This window comes from Hemiscyllium ocellatum, chromosome 35 (assembly GCF_020745735.1).
Source record: "Hemiscyllium ocellatum isolate sHemOce1 chromosome 35, sHemOce1.pat.X.cur, whole genome shotgun sequence".
NCBI classification, from domain to species: Eukaryota; Metazoa; Chordata; class Chondrichthyes; order Orectolobiformes; family Hemiscylliidae; genus Hemiscyllium; species Hemiscyllium ocellatum.
Window position 1 is genome coordinate 35,324,965 of NC_083435.1, and position 19,003 is coordinate 35,343,967.

General features: G+C 45.3%; 1 protein-coding gene across 1 annotated transcript in view; it reads left to right on the forward strand.

Annotated features, from left to right (window-relative positions):
- The first annotated feature begins 10,042 nt into the window (after nucleotides 1–10,042).
- The window catches only part of LOC132832624 (uncharacterized), a 35,270-nt gene continuing 26,309 nt past the window's right edge, over nucleotides 10,043–19,003 (forward strand). The window contains exons 1-3 of the mRNA XM_060850706.1: nucleotides 10,043–10,183; nucleotides 15,361–15,472; nucleotides 18,824–18,937. The gene's annotated coding sequence lies outside the window, so the exon portion shown is untranslated. The remainder of the gene's footprint in view (nucleotides 10,184–15,360; nucleotides 15,473–18,823; nucleotides 18,938–19,003) is intronic.

Consider the following 19,003-nt stretch of genomic DNA (forward strand, 5'->3'; position numbering starts at 1 on the left):
CACTGTGCTCCTGCACCATCCAGTGGAACTGTATCCTTTATTTTACATTACCTGTCCCTATTCTTCCTCCCAAAATGAATTATCTCACAGTTCTCTAATATACAATTCATTCATCACTTTTATGACAATTCCTCCTGTCCTTTTGAAATTTAACATGAATCAAAATTAATTCAAATTCTTTCAAGTATCATGTCATCTGCAAACATTGAAACAGTGCCTTGCAAACCAATATCCAAGTCATCCATAAAGGGTAAGGATCCTAACGTTCAATACATTTTGAAAAATGTACGCTGTATTGTCTATGTTGGAGTGTCAGAAATATTGAGGAGTGTACGATCAGGAAATTGCTGCTGTTTTTATCCTATTCACTCCTGAGATGTGGCCATCATTGGCTTTCAGGTAGTCAGCACAATATATATAATGTGTTCTCATCCTGGAGGAAGCTACTGTGATATTAGACACTGCCACCTTCCCCTGGGCTGCTCTGGGAAACCTGTGGTTGGTCATCAGCCATAATCATTGCTGACATTTTTCAGACCATTTCTGGTTCCAGCTAATCTGATCAAGGCTGGAATTTCTTTTCACTATTATTTCACTATTACATCCTTCAGCTTTTTTACATCCTACCCTGGCAATGCTTTTCTACAACCTCTACCATCGGGGAGAAAATACAGAAGCCTGAACACATGCATAAGCTGGTTTCGTAACAGTTTGTGCCCTACTGTTGTTCGAATACTGAATGGACTCACAAACTCTAAACATTCACCTGTACCTGTGCTTTTGTTTCTGCCGCTGTTTACCTATCATTTACTTAGCTATGCCATTTAACTCTGTGATCTGCCTGTGTTGCTCGCAAGAGAAAGCTTTTCACTGTGCCTCTGTACACGGGACATAAATTCAATTCAATTCATCTAAATATGACCATTGAACTCCCAAATTCTGCTTTGAGCAGCTTCTGACAGTGGAGAAATAGATCAAATCCATTTCCAACTTTGTCAATTGTTTTATATGTCCAAAACCTGTTGGCTGCTGACCAACTTCTCATTTCAGGAGGGATGAAATATGACTAAGTTTTTCTCTACAGGAAGAAAGAGCATATCTGTCTGTATTCTTTGTCACGCTCTTCAGATCCCATCTGAAGGAGGATTCCCCAGCAGTGTAGAAACGAGCCTTGATGAAGGGCTTATGCTCGAAACGTCGAATTCCCTATTCCTGAGATGCTGCCTGGCCTGCTGTGCTTTGACCAGCAACACATTTTCAGCTGTGATCTCCAGCATCTGCAGACCTCATTTTTTACTAGAAACGAGCCTTCCCTATCAACTTCATTTTATTTTTAACTCTACTAAATGTCTCCTGAGCCTTTTCTGCTCCGGTTGAAATAATCCCTGATGAGGAAAAGATCAGCTCAGGGTGTAACTGCATATTATGTTTCGAACTGAACAACTGCTCAGTCACCAGCTGGCAATGGGTTCTTCAGTCGAAACTGAGTGTCTATTCAACTGGAGGCAGAAAAACCTAACAAGCATGCTTTTCTGTGGAGATAAGGACAAATCAGACTTCAATGAAGATTGTGAGTCCACGTGGAACAGTGTCAGAAACAGCTAAAAATATGGGGCTTTTTTTTTAATGGGAATCTCAGTGGTTTACAATATTCTATCAGGGTACATATCATATAATGGTGACACAGGATGCTGAGGCATTAATAGAAGTGCACAGACTTGGAGGGCTCAGTGGAATGAGGAGTGGAAAGTTGGAGAAATCTTTTTACTAAAATTCACATGTAATCAGACATTTGTATGAAATGTGAGGATTTCTTGAAATTGGACTGAAAAAGGCCACTCTGCCCATCACACCAGTGTGGATTTTTAAAAACGGTAATGCTTTACTCTTCAACTAAATATCAAGTTTCCTTTTGTAAGTTACCATTGAATCTGTTAGCATTATATTTTCTGACAATACAGTCCACATTCCATTAGCTTTTGTGTTAAAGAGTTTGCCTCTTTTCCCCTGTTTCTTTTGTTAACTACATGCCCTTGATTGTGTACCCTCTCAAGAGTGAAAAGACATTCTCCTCAGTTATGCAAGGAACACGCCACTTAATTTTCAACACGTTTAATGTATCCTTGCTTAAATTTCATTCCTGATAACAAATCCTTCTTCTCCAGCGTCCTAAAGGTATGGCTGTTTTGCAAGTGGTGGTTTTTCGGTCAGAGGTTATTAGTGCAACCAGAATTTTATTTGGGATTTAGTAATTAGTTACATCTCAGACTGCCATGCTGAGATTTGCATTTGTATTTCTGGAAAATTAGTAAGGGGTCTGGATTATTAATTCAGTTAAGTAGCATAATGCTGTCAACTAATGGAGTTAAGGTCAGAAGAAATGTTTTGAAATCTATAATACAAAAGAAGCTGTGATTATTTATCAATGCAGCTCTTTCTTTACTCCATCCTGTCTCCCATCCAAAATGCCCTGTCACTCGGAAAGTTAAGTGACTGTTTCTGACTTTCTTTAACCATGTATAGTAAGAACTGTAGTGTTCTACTTCCAACTGTTTATGACACTTTTAGTTCTTCTGTAATATTAAATAAACTGATTGTATATGATTGAGTGTTGCATCCAAGAGCACGAACAAAATCGGAACATTGAGAATAAGCAGGTGATGTCTACAGTGTTTGGATTCATATCCAGCACAAATTATGAGAATTTTTGATGTTGGATGTCAGTCATCTCAGCTCAAGGACACCTCTGCAGAAGTTCCTCCAGGTCGTGTCTTTGCACCAAGCATCTTCAACTGCTTCGCTAATGGCCTTCCCACCAGCAGTAGGTCAGAAATGAGGATGTTTACTGATGATCACACAAAGTCCAGCATTGCTGGCAACTCCTCGAGTATTGGAGCAGGTAAAAACAATGACTGCAGATGCTGGAAACCAGATTCTGGATTAGTGGTGCTGGAAGAACACAGCAGTTCAGGCAGCATCCAGGCAGTAAAATCGACTTTTCAGGCAAAAGCCCTTCATCAGGAATAAAGGCAGAGAGCCTGAAGCGTGGAGAGATAAGCTAGAGGAGGGTGGGGGTGGGGAGAAAGTAGCATGGAGTACAATGGGTGAGTGGGGAGGGGATGAAGGTGATAGGTCGGGGCGGGGGGGTGAGGGTGGAGTGGATAGGTGGAAAAGAAGATAGGCAGGTAGGACAAGTCATGGGGACAGTGCTGAGCTGAAAGTTTGGAACTAGGGTGAGGTGTGCAAAGGGGAAATGGGGAAACTGTTGAAGTCCACATTGATGCCCTAGGTTTGAAGTGTTCCGAGGTGGAAGATGAGGCGTTCTTCCTCCAAGCATCTGGTGGTGAGGGAGTGGCGGTGAAGGAGGTCCAGGACCTCCATGTCCTCGGCAGAGTGGGAGTGGGAATTGAAATGTTGGGCCACAGGGCGGTGTGGTTGATTGGTGCAGGTGTCCCAGAGATGTTCCCTAAAGCGCTCTGCTAGGAGGCGTCCAGTCTCCCCAATGTAGAGGAGACCGCATCGGGAGCAATGGATGCAATAAATGATATTGGTGGATGTGCAGGTAAAACTTTGATGGATGTGGAAGGCTCCTTTAGGGCCTTGGATAGAGGTGAGGGAGGAGGTGTGGGTGCAGGTTTTACAGTTCCTGCGGTGGCAGGGGAAGGTGCCAGGATGGGAGGGTGGGTTGGAGGGGCAGGTGGACCTGACCAGGTAGTCACGGAGGGAACGGTCTTTGCAGAAGGCAGAAAGGGGTGGGTAGGGAAATATATCCCTGGTGGTGGGGACTTTTTGGAGGTGGCGGAAATGTCGGCAGATGATTTGGTTTGTGCGAAGGTTGGTAGGGTGGAAGGTGAGCACGAGGGGCGTTCTGTCCTTGTTATGGTTGGAGAGGTGGGGTCTGAGGGCAGAGGTGCAGGATGTGGACAAGATGCGTTGGAGGGCATCTTCAACCACGTGGGAAAGAAAATTGCGGTCTCTAAAGAAGGAGGCCATCTGGTGTGTTCTGTGGTGGAACTGGTTCTCCTGGGAGCAGATAAGGCGGAGGCAGAGGAATTGGGAATATGGGATGGCATTTTTGCAAGAGGTAGGGTGGGAAGAGGTGTAATCCAGGTAGCTGTGGGAGTCGGTGGGTTTGTAAAAAAAATGTCAGTGTCAAGTCGGTCGTCATTAATGGAGATGGAGAGGTCCAGGAAGGGGAGGGAGGTGTCAGAGATGGTCCAGGTATATTTAAGGTTAGGATGGAATGTGTTGGTGAAGTTGATGAATTGCTCAACCTCCTTGCGGGAGCACGAGGTGGCGACAATGCAGTCATCAATGTAGCGGAGGAAGAGGTGGGGAGTGGTGCCGGTGTAATTACGGAAGATCAACTGTTCTATGTAGCCAACAAAGAGACAGGCCTAGCTGGGGCCCATACGTGTGGAAAGTGAGGTCTGCAGATGCTGGAGATCAGAGCTGAAAATGTGTTGCTGGTTAAAGCACAGCAGGTTAGGCAGCATCCAAGGAACAGGAAATTCAACGTTTCAGGCCAGAGCCCTTCATCAGGAATCCTCATTCCTGATGAAAGGCTCTGGCCCGAAATGTCGAATTTCCTGTTCCTTGGATGCTGCCCAACCTGCTGTGCTTTAACCAGCAACACATTTTCAGCCCATACGTCTGCCCATGGCTACCCCATTGGTCTGGAGGAAGTGGGAGGATTTGAAGGAGAAATTGTTACAGGTGAGGACCAGTTCGGCCAAACGAATGAGAGTGTTAGTGGAAGGGTACCATTGGGGACGTCGGGAGAGGAAAAAAATGAAGGGCTTGGAGGCCATAGTCATGGAGGATGGAGGTGTAGAGGGATTGGATATCCATAGTGAAGATGAGGTGTTGGGGGCCAGGAAAACGGAAGTCATGGAGGAGGTGGAGGGCGTGGGTGGTGTCTCGAATGTATGTGGCGAGTTCCTGGACTAGGGGGTTAGGACAGTGTCGAGGTAGGTAGAGATGAGTTCAGTGGGGCAGGAGCATGCTGAGACAATGGGTCGGCCAGGGTGGTCAGGCTTGTGGATCTTGGGAAGGAGGTAGAACCGGGCAGTGCGGGGTTCCCGGACTATGAGGTTGGAAGCTGGGGGTGGGAGATCTCCTGAGGTGATGAGGTTCTGTATGGTCACCACCAGACGCCTGTAGGAAGAACGTCTCATCTTCCACCTCGGAACACTTCAACCCCAGGGCATCAATGTGGACTTCAACAGTTTCCTCATTTCCCCTTCTCCCACCTCACTCTGGTTCCAACCTTCCAGCTCAGCACTGTCCCAATGACTTGTCCTACCTGCCTATCTTCTTTTCCACCTATCCACTCCACCCTCCTCCCTGATCTATCACCTTCATCCCCTCCCCCATTCACCCATTGTACTCTATGCTACTTTCTCCCCGCCCCCACCCTCCTCTAGCTTATCTCTCCACGCTTCAGGCTCTCTGCCTTTCTTCCTGATAAAGGGCTTTTGCCCGAAACATCGATTTTGCTGTTCCTCTAATGCTGCCTGAACTGCTGTGCTCTTCCAACACCACTAATCCAAAATATTGGAGCAGTCCATGTCCAAATGCAAGACTTAGAAAAGTGGAAAATAATATTTGGACCAGACAAGTGCCAGGCAATGACCATCTCCAAAAAGAGACACTCGCCCCTTGACATTCAACGACATTTCCATCATTGAATTGCCCCACTAGCAATTTCCTGGGGGTTACAACTGATCAGAAATTAACTGGACCAGCCCTATAAATGCTGTGGCTACAGAAGCAGGTTAGAGTCTAGGAGTCCTTCAGCGAAAAGCTCACCTCCGACTCCCGAATGTCTGTGGATCATCAACCAGGCACAAGTCAGGCATGTGATGGAATGGTCCCCACTTGCTGGATTATTGCATTTCCAACAACAAGTGAGTGGAGAGAGATTTGGAAAAGACATGAGGGGCAAATGTTTCATGCAAATGGTAGTTCACATGTGGTATGAATTTCCTGATGAAGTTGTGAATGTGGATACAATTACTGTGTTTAAATGACATTTGGATAAGTATATGAATAGGAAAGATTTGAAGAAATATGGGCTAGGAGCAGGCATGTGAGACTAGTTTAGTTTGGGATTATGTTCAGCATTGACTGGATGGATTGAAAAGTCTGTTTCCATGCTGTGTGAATCTATGGCCATTGAGTACAAAACAACTCTGCATCACAATAGCAATATTTAGTGGTAGTCATGCATTCCATCTACAAGGTAGACTGCAGAAATTCACCAAGGCTCTTTAGATAACACCTTCCAAACCCGTGAGCATCTTGAAAGATCAGGGCAGCAGATACATGGAAACATCACTACCTACAAATCCCATCCAAGGTGACTCTCACAATCCTGAATTGGAAATGTTTAGTTGTATATTCAGTCTTACTGAGAAATAATCCTGGAATTCCCTCCCAAATGGCATTTTGGGTGTACCTACAGCAAATGGATTGCAACAGTTCAAGAATCACCTCACCACCACATAATAGGGGTGGGCAATAAATGCTGGCCCAGCCAGTGGCACCCACATCTTGTGAATGAATAAAAAACAAAACACTACTAACCTCCGAATATTTCCTGTGTTTTGTTTCTCAGCCTTCTATTGCCCTTCCTAACATTCTGCGCTCCATTTTGAGGTTTGCTTTCTTCCTGCTGAAACTATATTTGATTTTTCATGCCACTGGCATCCTAGTTTTACAAGTCCCCCAAAACCACTAGCAAACCATCAACCTTACAGCCAAGACACTGCTTCTGACCTCCACCACTGAAAGACAAGTACAAGTCCCACCTCCTCTGTAACAGGTCACAAAGTCCCACAATCCAAGAGCTCACACTCCTGCAAAAGATCTCTATCCAAGCTCTCACTCCTGCATAAGATCGCTATCCAAACACTGAGGTCATATCCTCCTCCTACTACATTCATTAGCATTTATCCCCAGAATATAAATCAGCTCAAAGTGCAAGAGACACAAGAATCTGAGTCATCTTTTTCTTGCTTTTATGTCATATTTTCACACTTGTTATCCATTTTTCCATTGATAGAAAAGTGTATTTTTAGGAGTGAATTATAAATTAATTTCACCTATGCCAATTGTAAAATAAAAGGTGTAAGTTTTTGCAAAATAGGCCTCCGAAAACCAGCCAGTCCCCACAACCATTAACAGCAAGAGAACTATGATCTCAACTGAGAGTTCCAGAGAAATACATTGTCCATAACATGTTGGAATGTCTTCTCCAATTCAGCTTCACCTGATGCTATTTTAAAATGAGGAGAGAGTGAAAGGTGGAGAGTGACAGCTTATAATGAGAAACAGAAAATGCTGGAAGTACAACAGAATTGATAGGGTGAGAGAGAACTGTTCACACACCCAAAACTGCTAACATTTGTATTCTTTCCATTTATGCTGAGTGTGTGTGTGTGCACGCGCGCACGCGCTTTCAGATTTCAAACCAATCCCAGGATATGATGGTTGGTCAGGAAACAAGAGCCTGAGTACAAAAACCCACAGAATGGTAGTCACGTTTTTGAATTGAAAGGACTTGAGGGTGACATGAAGAAAAGGAAATTTTCAGAAACGTGTTGCTGTGATCTAGACTACACTTTTTGAATGGGGTCAGTAAGAAGATTCAGTCATAGGGAACTTTAAATGGAACAAAAAAGATTGCAGGTGAGAGCTGGGAGTGGGACACATTGAATCATCTTTCACAGGTCATTTTAAACACTGACTGACTTCAAACCTGGGGTGTTTCTTATCGATTTCACTGCATGAATGCAAGTGAAACAGGGACAGGTTTGAACTCAGTATATTTAAGTTTCCCTCAAAAAAAGGCTTCTTCTTAGTGAATTATTAACTGGCAAGACTGACTAAACTGCTACCTGCACACCAAGCATTACAATGCTTTCTCTATTGTGTACATTTTCACTGATTGGCTATCAAGAACTTGGCATTCCTTGTGCTTTGGGTTGACGTGTCAATCCAATGAAATGAGGATGATGTCTGCTGGGCTGCATAATTTTCTAAGTCCTCAGGTGACCCAACAGGTCAAACTTGCACAGTCACAGCACTGTGAGCAGCAAGGATCCTGTAGAAAGGGTCTCTCAAGCCAGGGTTCAGTTCTTGCCATATCTGCTTTTGTTTCTTTGCTGCAGCAGAGCATTATAGGAGAGGGGCGTGTCAGTTAGCTCAGTTGGTTGGACAGCTAGCTTGTGATGTAGAGTAACACCAACAGCACAACTTCAATTACTGCAACAGCTGAGATCACCATGTAGTTCCCTCCATTTCAATCTCTCTGAAATACACAGAGTCTGGTATCCGACCCTTGTGTCTAGCATTGGCATTCCTGATGCCATTTCACCCTTGCCCCACCCACCCTCCCCACTTTCCAGGTCTGGGGTATTCAGATATAACCTAGGGCAGAGTCTTCTCCCCATTTAACAACTTTGCTGGTGCTATCCCTGTAGATGCATGAGGGGGAGTCATATAATCAAATAGGAAGTGGGCCAGTTTGGTATCTCATGAAACCATAGGCTGTTTCTTCACTTACCTGAAAGCTAAGGCAAGAGATGTATTGAAACACCACTTTCCCTTTATTATGACATGGAAGTATATTATTATTCCTTCACTATGTACAAACAAAATGCTGTAACTCCCTTCTCAATTGTAGTATCTATATGTCTGCATGATATGGACTGTATCAGTTCAAGAAGATGACTCGCCATCTTCATCTCAAGGAGAATAGGCAATAAGCAACAAATGCTAGCTGAGGCAGTAATGCTCACAACCTGAAAATAAGCATTTTGAAAATAGAACGCTGTAAGAAAGCTTGACAGTCAGAGAACGTCATTTTGAGACAGAGATATAGATAGAAACTCAAACAGGGATAACGGAAATAAACAGAGAGAGACCGATAAGGATACAGGCATCCATAGAAGGCTAGGACCAGCAAATGCATGGCGAAAACAAGGTCTTCAAATTCCGAGTCACATGCCATCTGACCTCCAACTGTACTGCTGTAATTTCATGGTCACTAGACCGATATCGTGGTACTATGTTCTTTATAACACCTACACCACATGCACTACAATGGTTTAAAAAGGCGACTCTTCTCGGTGACAATTATGGATGAGCAATAACTGCTGGTTTAGTCAGAATGCCCACATCCCACTAAAGAATAAACAAAAAATAGAACTCTGTGCAGAAATATTGAATTCAAATCGTTGTCATTGTGTATTTCAATGCTCCGCAACTTATTTGCGACATTTTGAACGTTGTGCATTCACCTTCCCTTCATGCACCTTCCATCATTCTCCTGAGGAACGGACAACTCATTATCACTGTCTCTCCGATGCAGCACACAACTATGGCCAATCAGTTCAGATGAATTTAAAGATAGCGTCAGGAGTCGGAGGGGGTGGATATGCTGGGTCCGCGCCTGGAATTCATCAAAGTGCCGGATTTCTGATTCTGCTTCGAACATTCGATCTTACATCGTCCCCGGAGCACAGGACGCGCCATTCGGTCAACACTGACTCTTCAATTTCCACGTTTTCGTACCTGAAACCCTGCAAGAGTTCACTCGCTTTCCTTTGTTGCTTGAAATCTTGGAAGTGAACCTCAGACAGTTATCTCTAGCAATTTCTGTTCACTTCCAACGCCGCAGTTTCTGCTAATTCTGTGGCGCGAAAGTCGGTGTCGAGGCACCAGTCATGGCCACTCGATATCCCAGAGATCCCTGCGCCTTTGAAACCGCTCCCCGCCCGCCCTCCCCACCTCCACAGGAGGTGCGGCACAGCGCGCAAATGCGGCAGGCGCCGGCTGCCGGCAGTAGACAAGGCCGCATGAGCAGAAGGTGGCCGGGGCCAGTAGTACACGAGAGCGCATGTGCACACGCTGTCAGCGGCCGGCATTGAAGGAGAGCGCCTGTGCGTGAGCGGCAGTCGGCCGGCAGTGGACGAGAGCGCATGTGCGAGACGTGCGGTCGACCAATCTTGGGGGATGTACGCATGTGCGTGACGTGCCGGCGCCTGGCGGTGAAAGCAAGCGCATGCGTGGGATGTGCCGGCGGCCGGCCGTGGTGGAGGGTGCTTGAATTGTTACTGGAGAGCGGGAGGCCTCCCCCCTCCCGGACCCTAGATGGAAGAAAGAGAGCCGAAGGGCGGTAGGTAACTGGATAGACGGGCTGGCCGGCCCGGTGGGAGGCCGATCCGCTAACTGGGCCCGGGTAAAGAGACGGTGGCTCATATCCCGCCTCCCAGTGCAGAGCTGCACACACCCGGAAAACAGACATTCCCAAACCCAGGGATCCATTCATATCCCAATCCTGGATCCCTGCTGATCACAATCCCTTAGATTCCTCATAGTCCCAATCCCAGATTCCTTTTGATCACAATCCCTAGGATATTTTTCCTGATTCCAATCCGCTGGATTTCTCCTGATCCCCCAAATCCCTCCTAGACTTAAAGCGAGAGATCACTACCCAACCCTGTCAACATTCCTGATCCCGATCCCAATCCCATCTCCTCCTGATGCCAACTTCATATATCCCTCTTGATCCCCGATTCATTCCTGATTCCAATTCCAGAGGTCCCTCCTGATCTCAGCACCATCCGGATCCCAATTCCATATTGATTCCAGCACAGAGATTCTGGATTAGTGGTGCTGGAAGAGCATAGCAGTTCAGGCAGCATCCAAGGATCCGCGAAATTGACATTTCGGGCAAAAGCCCTTCATCAGGCTTTTATTCCTGATGAAAGACTTTTGCCCGAAACGTCGATTTCGCTGCTCCTTGGATGCTGCCTGAACTGCTATGCTCTTCCAGCACCAGTAATCCAGAATCTGGTTTCCAGCATCTGCAGTCATTGTTTTTACCTCCAACCCAGAGATGCCTCCTGATCCAAATCCCATCCTGAACTCAAAAGAATCTTTCTGATCACAATTCCAGTGATTGTTCCTGATCAGAATCACAGCTATTCCTACTGGTTCTGATTGCATGGATTCGTCTTGATTCTAACTCTAAGAATTCTTCTAATCCAAATCCAGAGATTATACCCTTGCTCCAAGACTGAAATGCTCCATTCTCCCTCCCCCATTTCCTGATATTGTCCCTTCCCCCTCTCCATCCCAAATATTTCCAATAAGTCCCAGATGTTTGCTGCTCACTCAATCACAATACCAGGGGGATTTGAAAATAGATTCGATTCCCTACATGCGGAAGCAGGCCCTTCGGCCCAGCAAGTCTACACTGACCCTCCAGAGAGTAATCCACACAGACCCATTTCCCTATATTTACCCCTGACTAATGCGCCTAACGATATGGACAAATTAATATAACCAATTCACCTAACCTACACACGTGGGAGGAAACCGGAGCACCCGGAGGAAACCGAAGCAGACACGGGGAGAATCTGCAAACTCCAAAAAGATAGTCACCTGAGACAGGAATTGAACCTGGGACTCTGGCGCTGGGAGGCAGCAGTGCTAACCACAGTGGCACCATGCCACCTAGATTCAATAATAACTTTCAAAAGAGAGTCAGATAAAAATTTGGAGGGAAAGAAATGGAAGGTTACAGGTAATGAGAAGGGGAGTGAAGTTTCATAGAACATAGAAGGATACAGCGCAGTACAGGCCCTTCGGCCCTCGATGTTGCGCCGACCGAATCCTACCTAGCCTATACTAGCCCAATAACTTCCAAATGCCTATCCAATGCCCGCTTAAATGACCATAAAGAAGGAGAGTTCACCACTGATACGGGCAGGGCATTCCATGAACTCACAACCCGCTGTGTGAAGAATCTACCCCTAACATCTGTCCTATACCTACCACCCCTTAATTTAAAGCTATGTCCCCTAGTAACACCTGACTCCATTAGCGGTAAAAGGTTCTTAGTATCTACCCTATCTAAACCCCTAATCATCTTATACACTTCTATCAGATCTCCCCTAAACCTTCTCTTCTCCAATGAGAACAGCCCCAAGTGCCTCAGCCTTTCCTCATAAGATTTTCCTACCATTCCAGGCAACATCCTGGTAAACCTCCTCTGCACTCGTTCTAAAGCTTCCACATCCTTCCTATAGTATGGCGACCAAAACTGCACACAATACTCCAGATGAGGCCGCACCAGAGTCTTATACAACTGCAACATGACCTCAGGACTCCGGAACTCAATTCCTCTGCCAATAAAGCCCAGTACACCATATGCCTTCCTCACAGCACTATTTACCTGGGTGGCAACTTTCAGAGATCTGTGTACATGGACACCAAGATCCCTCTGCTCATCCACACTACCAAGTAGCCTACCATTAGCCCAGTAATCCATCATCTTGTTATTCCTACCAAAGTGAACGACTTCGCACTTAGCTACATTGAATTCCATTTGCCACATTTCCGCCCAGCTCTGCAACTTATCTATATCCCGCTGTAACTTACCACTTCCTTCCTCACTATCCACAACTCCACCGACTTTTGTGTCATCCGCAAACTTGCTTACCCAGCTTTCAAGTCCTTCCTCTAGATCATTTATAAAGATAACAAAAAGCAATGGTCCCAAAACAGATCCTTGTGGTACACCGCTAGTAACTGCGCTCCAAAATGAACATAATCCATCAACTACTACCCTCTGTCTCCTTCCAGCCAGCCAATTCCTAATCCAAACCTCTAATGTATCCTCAATGCCATACCTCCGAAGTTTTAGCATTAGCCTACCATGGGGAACCTTATCGAACGCCTTACTAAAATCCATATACACAACATCTACTGCTTTACCCTCATCCACTTCCTTGGTCACCTTCTCAAAGAACTCAATAAGGTTTGTGAGGCACGACCTGCCCTTCACAAAACCATGCTGGCTATCCCTGATCACGTTATTCCTACCCAGATGTTCATAAATCTTATCCCTTACCATTCTCTCTAAGACTTTGCCCACCACTGAAGTCAGACTCACTGGCCTATAGTTGCTAGGGCTATCCCTACTCCCTTTCTTGAACAATGGGACCACATTCGCTATCCTCCAGTCCTCTGGTACTATTCCTGTTGACAACGACGACATAAAAATCCAGGCCAATGGCTCTGCTATCTCCTCCCTAGCTTCCCATAGGATCCTGGGGTAAATGCCATCAGGCCCAGGAGACTTATCTATATTCATCCTTTCCAATATTCCCAAAACCTCTTCCCTGCATATTTCCAGGGCATCCATTCTAATTATTTGTGATTCCATATTCACATCAGCAACAGTGTCCTGTTCCTGAGTGAATACTGATGAAAAGTACTGATTTAATGTCTCTCCAATCTCCTCCGCCTCCACACACAACTTCCCACTACTATCCTTGACTGGACCGATACCTACCCTCGTCATCCTTTTATTCTTGACATACCTATAGAAAGCCTTTGGGTTTTCCCTAATCCTACCAGCAATATCTGGTATCTGAATATCTTTAGCAAAAAGCTGACTTAGGCATGAGGGCTTTTTTCTGATTTATCCTAGGGAGTGAATACTGACAGCAATACCAACACTTATTATCTCTCTCTGATTGCCTGTGTGAAGATGATGGTGAACCCTCATCTTGATCCTTGTGGTACAGATATACCCACAGTGCTGAAGGGAAGGAGTCAACGGCTGCAGCCTCAGAAATGCTCTGAGCGTCCGCATTTGCTGATCCCCACTCATTCACCTCCAGTTTCTCCAACAGCAGCTAGCACAGACCTTGAAGTTCAACTCAGCTGCTGGAGAAATGTGAGCGAATGTATAAGGGAATTCTAGGACTTTAATGGAACAATAACATTGTTCAAATTAGGATGGTGCGTGGATTGGAGGGGAACTTGCAAGTGGTATTGTTTTGACCATCTACTGCCCTTATCCTTTCAGGGAGGTGATGCTATAGTTTACTGTTGGACAAGTCTTGCTGCCGTGTACTCTGGAGGTGGTACGCTTTGCTGTCATTGTGCATTAGTCTTGAAGGGACTCAATGTTGAAAATAATGGGTTGAGTGCCAATCAAGCAGGCAGCTTTGTGCTGGGTGGTGTTGAGCTTGATGAGTGTTGTTGGAGCTGCACTCATTCAGACAAATGGTGGGCATTCCATCACACTCCTGACTTGTTCCTCCAGATGGTGAGCATCTTTGGAGACATCACCACGGGAAATTACATCACCACAGGAAATGTCATCACCAACCCAAGGAAACCTAAACACATAAATGAAAACTGGACCATAGCACCAGTGCTTCATCCGGAGGCTCACTTGAGTATGGTGACGAAAAATCTGAAACTGAACCTTCCAGCTCAGCTCGCAAACCTACATCCAGAAGCTTTGGGGAACCATTAATGAAGCAGCTGAAAATGGTTTGACCTCATACAGCACCCTGATATCAGTCCTGTTGGCACTTATGGCGCAGTGGTAGTGTCTCTACCTTTGAGTCAGGAGGCCTGATCCAACTTCCACCTGCTCCAGAAGTTTGTAATAACATGTCTCTGAAATGGTTGATTAGAAAATTAATATCACTCCTGTAGGTAAGGAGTTCAGAGTTGCACACAGTTCTCCAAGTGTAGTTTGACTTCTGTCCTGTAGCAAGACTTAACCTGACATCAATGTTTGGGGCTGTTGTAGCACACTGGTACTGACCCTGCCTCTGAACGAGGTTCAATCCCACCTTCTCCAAAGATTTGTTATACCGAGACATTTCTGAACAGCTTGGTTAAGAATACCTCGGCTGATTTCAGTAGAAATCAGAAGGAAAAGGTGGAGCTCATACCAAACACAGAGTAAGATGTAGATAGATGTTGAAGTCCTATTCATTTCAGCCGTAGGATATCACTGCTGGAGTTCTTCATAATAATGTTGAACAGAAATACAGGTGGCACGTTGGCACGGTGGTTAGCTGCCTCACAGCGCCAGAGACCCGAGTTCAATTCCCGCCTCAGGCAACTGTCTGTGTGGAGTTTGCACATTCTCCCCGTGTCTGCGTGGGTTTCCTCCGGGTGCATCGGTTTCCTCCCACAGTCACAAAGATGTGCAGGTTAGGTGAATTGGCCATGCTAAATTGCCTGTAGTGTTAGGTGATGGTGTAAATGTAGGGGAATGGGTCTGGGTGGGTTGCTCTTCGGTGGGTCGGTGTGGACTTGTTGGGTTTCCACACTGTAAGTAATCTAAATTGTATTGCTGCTGATGGTCCATTGCACCTCGTCGATTCCCTGTTTTGAGTATCATTAGTGCTGTGGATCATTTGGCAGTGTGTTAGTGCCAGACAACATGATGGAAAGGTATGCTTAGTGTGAAAGCAGGACATATTACTAACCCAGTAATATAACCATGTTTCTTTTCTGTTCTTTGATCTTTCATAGGATGTGAGCATTCTGGCAAGCCCCACATTTAACCGGCCCCCCTGAACTGGCTAATCTGCCAGGTCAGTTTGGAAGACAGTTAAGAGTCAACCACTTTGTTTCAAGTGCGAAGGTACTGTGCACTTCTGTGCTCTCTTTCTCTGCTTCTTTTACACTGTTCCCCTGGCTGATCCTTCATTCCACCTTTTGTAAACTTCAGATCATCTCAGAGAAGGGGAGTCCAAAATTATAGGGCATAAATTTAAGGTGAGAGGGGAAAGGTTTAAAAGGGACCTCAGGAGCAACTTTTTCACAGAGGGTGGTGTGTGTATGGAACAAGCCGCCAGAGAAAGTGGTGAAGGCCTGTAAAATACAACATTTCACAGGCATCAAATTTGACAGTGGAGCTGAATGATTTGCACGCTCTTCTTAAAGAGATGGATTTAAGCAGAGGATTGATAGTGGCCGTCATAATTCTGAGGTGTTTGCATAGAACAAATCTGGAGATACTATTTTTTCTATCAAGTGGACCAGTAACCAGAGGCCTTAGTTTGAAAGGAGTTAGTAGATGAACCAGACAGATAATGGGAAATGTATTCCCAGAGAGGTCTGCTGTGATCTGACATATCCTAACTGCGTGTGATTGGAAGTAGACTCTGGAGAGAGTTTTAAAGGCAGTTGGACATGTCCTTAAAGAAAAATATTTAGCTGAACCACAGACAGAAGGGCTCATGGGGCAGTGGCACATGAATAGGAAAGGTTGAGAGGGATGTGGGCCAAATGCTGGCAAATGGACCTGATTAATTTCGGATATCTGGTCATCATGGACATGTAGGATCTGAAGGGGCTGTTTCTGTGCTGTACATCTATATATCTCTGTAACTCAGCTTCATGCACCTTAACTTGCACCATGTTCCATTCCCCAATCATCCCTGTGATTGTGGTTCTTTATTCTTGGTTAATCTCATCTTTGTTTTAAAATCCACCCACAGCCTTACCTGTCTTCACCCTTTTAATGCTTCCATCCCAGCAATATCTGAGCTGTTATTGTGGGCTACTTAGAAGGTAGTTGTGGTTATCTTAGATATGGCACTTAGAAGGTAGTTGTGGTCGTCTTAGAATCCCTACAATGTGGGAATAGGCCCTTCAGCCCAACAAGTCCACACTGACTCTCCGAAGAGTATCTCACCCAAACCCATTCCCCACATCCCTTACTTTTAATTATTTTTCCCATTGCCGGACATGCTTTGCCTGCCGAGCCTCTAATTACCTTGAATTCCCTCCAGAATCTTTTTGCTTTGCTCTTCCTTTAAAATGCTACTTAAAGTCTTCCCCTTTGTTTCAGCTTTTGGTCACCTATCCTAACGTCTCCTCATTTGGCTTGGTTCAGGTTCCAGTGAAGTACTTCTACTCATAGAGCCACACAGCGCGGAAACAGACCCTTCAGTTCAACAAGTCCATGTCAATTGTAACGCCAAACTAAACTAGTCCCACGTGGCCTGGGCTTGGCCCATATCCCTCCAAACCTTCATGTACTTATCCAAATGTCTTTTAACCGTTCGAACTGTACCCACATTCACCACTTCCTCTGGAAGTTCATTCCACATGTGAACACGTCTAAAACCATATTGCTGCCAATTTTTAAAAAAATCTTTCTCCTGTCACCTCAAAAATATTCCCCCAGTCTTGAAATCCCCCAAACCTGGGGAAAAGACACCTGGCATTCACCTTATCTATTGATCTCCCTCATGATTTTATCAACTTCTATAAGATCACTCCTCAACCTCCCACGCTCCAATGAGAAAAAGTCTTGAGGATAACTAACTGCATTAAAGGTGCGAGAATCTCAGAATCCCTTCAGCGTGGAAACAGGCACTTTGACCCAGCAAGCCCACACTGACCTTCCGAAGAGTATCCCAGCCGGACCCATTCCCCATTTACCGCTGACTGATGCACCCAACTTGCACATCCCTGAACACTGTGGGCTATTTAGCATGGCCAGTTCACCTAACCTGCACGCCTATACGTTGTGGGAGGAAACCTACACAGACACGGGGAGAACGTGGCAACCCCACACAGACAGTCGCCTGAGGCTGGAATTGAACCTGGGTCCCTGGCGCTGTGAGGCAGCAGTGCTAACCATTGAGCCCCGTGAATGAATTTTCAAGTAAACCTGTCTAGTTTTACCAGGTCAGGTATTCTTTTCCTTCCAAGTGACAGCTCCTGGGGCCCCAATCTTTGACATTTTTTTTATTTTGCAAATTCATGTCAGTGTATGTTGTCTCGACTGGAGCATTATGTGCAGTTCTGGGCATAGTACTTTAGGAGGGATATCAATATGATCAGACAGGTGCCGAGGAGATTTCTAAGGATGGTGTGAGGTATGTGGGGCTTGAGTTATGTGGAGAGAATGGAGAAGCTAGGTCTCTTCTGGTCTCTTAGAGTTTCGCAGTATGAGAAGTGATTTTATTGAAACATGTAACACCCTGAGGGGAATTGGCAATGGATTTGCTCAGGATGTTCATAGAATTCCTACAGTGTGGAAACAGGCCCTTCAGCCCAACAAGTCCACACCGTCCCGAAGAGTATCCCACCCAAAACCATTCCCCTACCCTGTTCCTCTGCATTTACCCCTGACTAATGTATCTAACTTACACAATTTAGCATGGCCAATTCACCTAACCTGCACATCATCCTTATGAGAAGTACGGGAAACATTTCAAAAATTAGGGATAGAGGCATAGAGATGGAAACAGAACCGTGGGACAAACCAGTCCTTGCTGACTATAATCCCAAATTCGTACCACCTGCCTGCACTTGGCGTGTGTTCCTCCGAACATGTCTTATTTATGTTGTTTATCTTTAAAGCGTTGTCACTGTACCCGCATCCACCACTGGAAGGTCACGCCACACGTGAAGCACTCTCTGTGTAAAATAGAAATTGCCCCTCGTGTCTTTTTGAAATCCTTCTCTTCTCGCTTTATAAATACACTCCCTAGTCTTGAAATCCCCCCATCCAAGGGAAAATATTAACCTTATCTATACCCCTCATGATTTTACAAATGTTATTTAAGACAGTGACGAGGTGAAATATTTATATACTTGTTTAACTATTTGTCTCAGTGGATAATTGTTCTGTGTAATTCTGTTCCCCAGAGAGCAGTGGGGACTGAGTCATTGAATATTTCGGAGGCAAAGTTAGACAGAGTTTTGATTAACAATGAAAGCAAAGAGTATGGGGTAGACCCATCAACCACAAATTTATTATTGCAGCTGAACGGCTTATGGCTTGTTCCTGAGCTGTTCCTGATGAAGGGCTCTGTCCCGAAACGTCGAATTTCCTGTTCCTTGGATGCTGCCTGACCTGCTGTGCTTTAACCAGCAACACATTTTCAGTCCTGAGCTGTAGGCCCAATGTAATTCAGTATGAACTTTACTCTGTTGTACAGATAGAGCTTTGATACTTTTCATTGTTTTCCAACAGAAATCTCACTTCCTGCGTCCTCAATGCTGATGGCTTCTGAGCTACGTGACAAAGGTCACTGACTGCCTGACCAGTCACCCAGCCAAACCGACCAGTAGCTGCTGCGTTAATAAGGTTTGTCTCACTCTCTGCTCGGCGTAACTTTACACCCAATGTTTGGAACAATCGGCCGGCATCTGG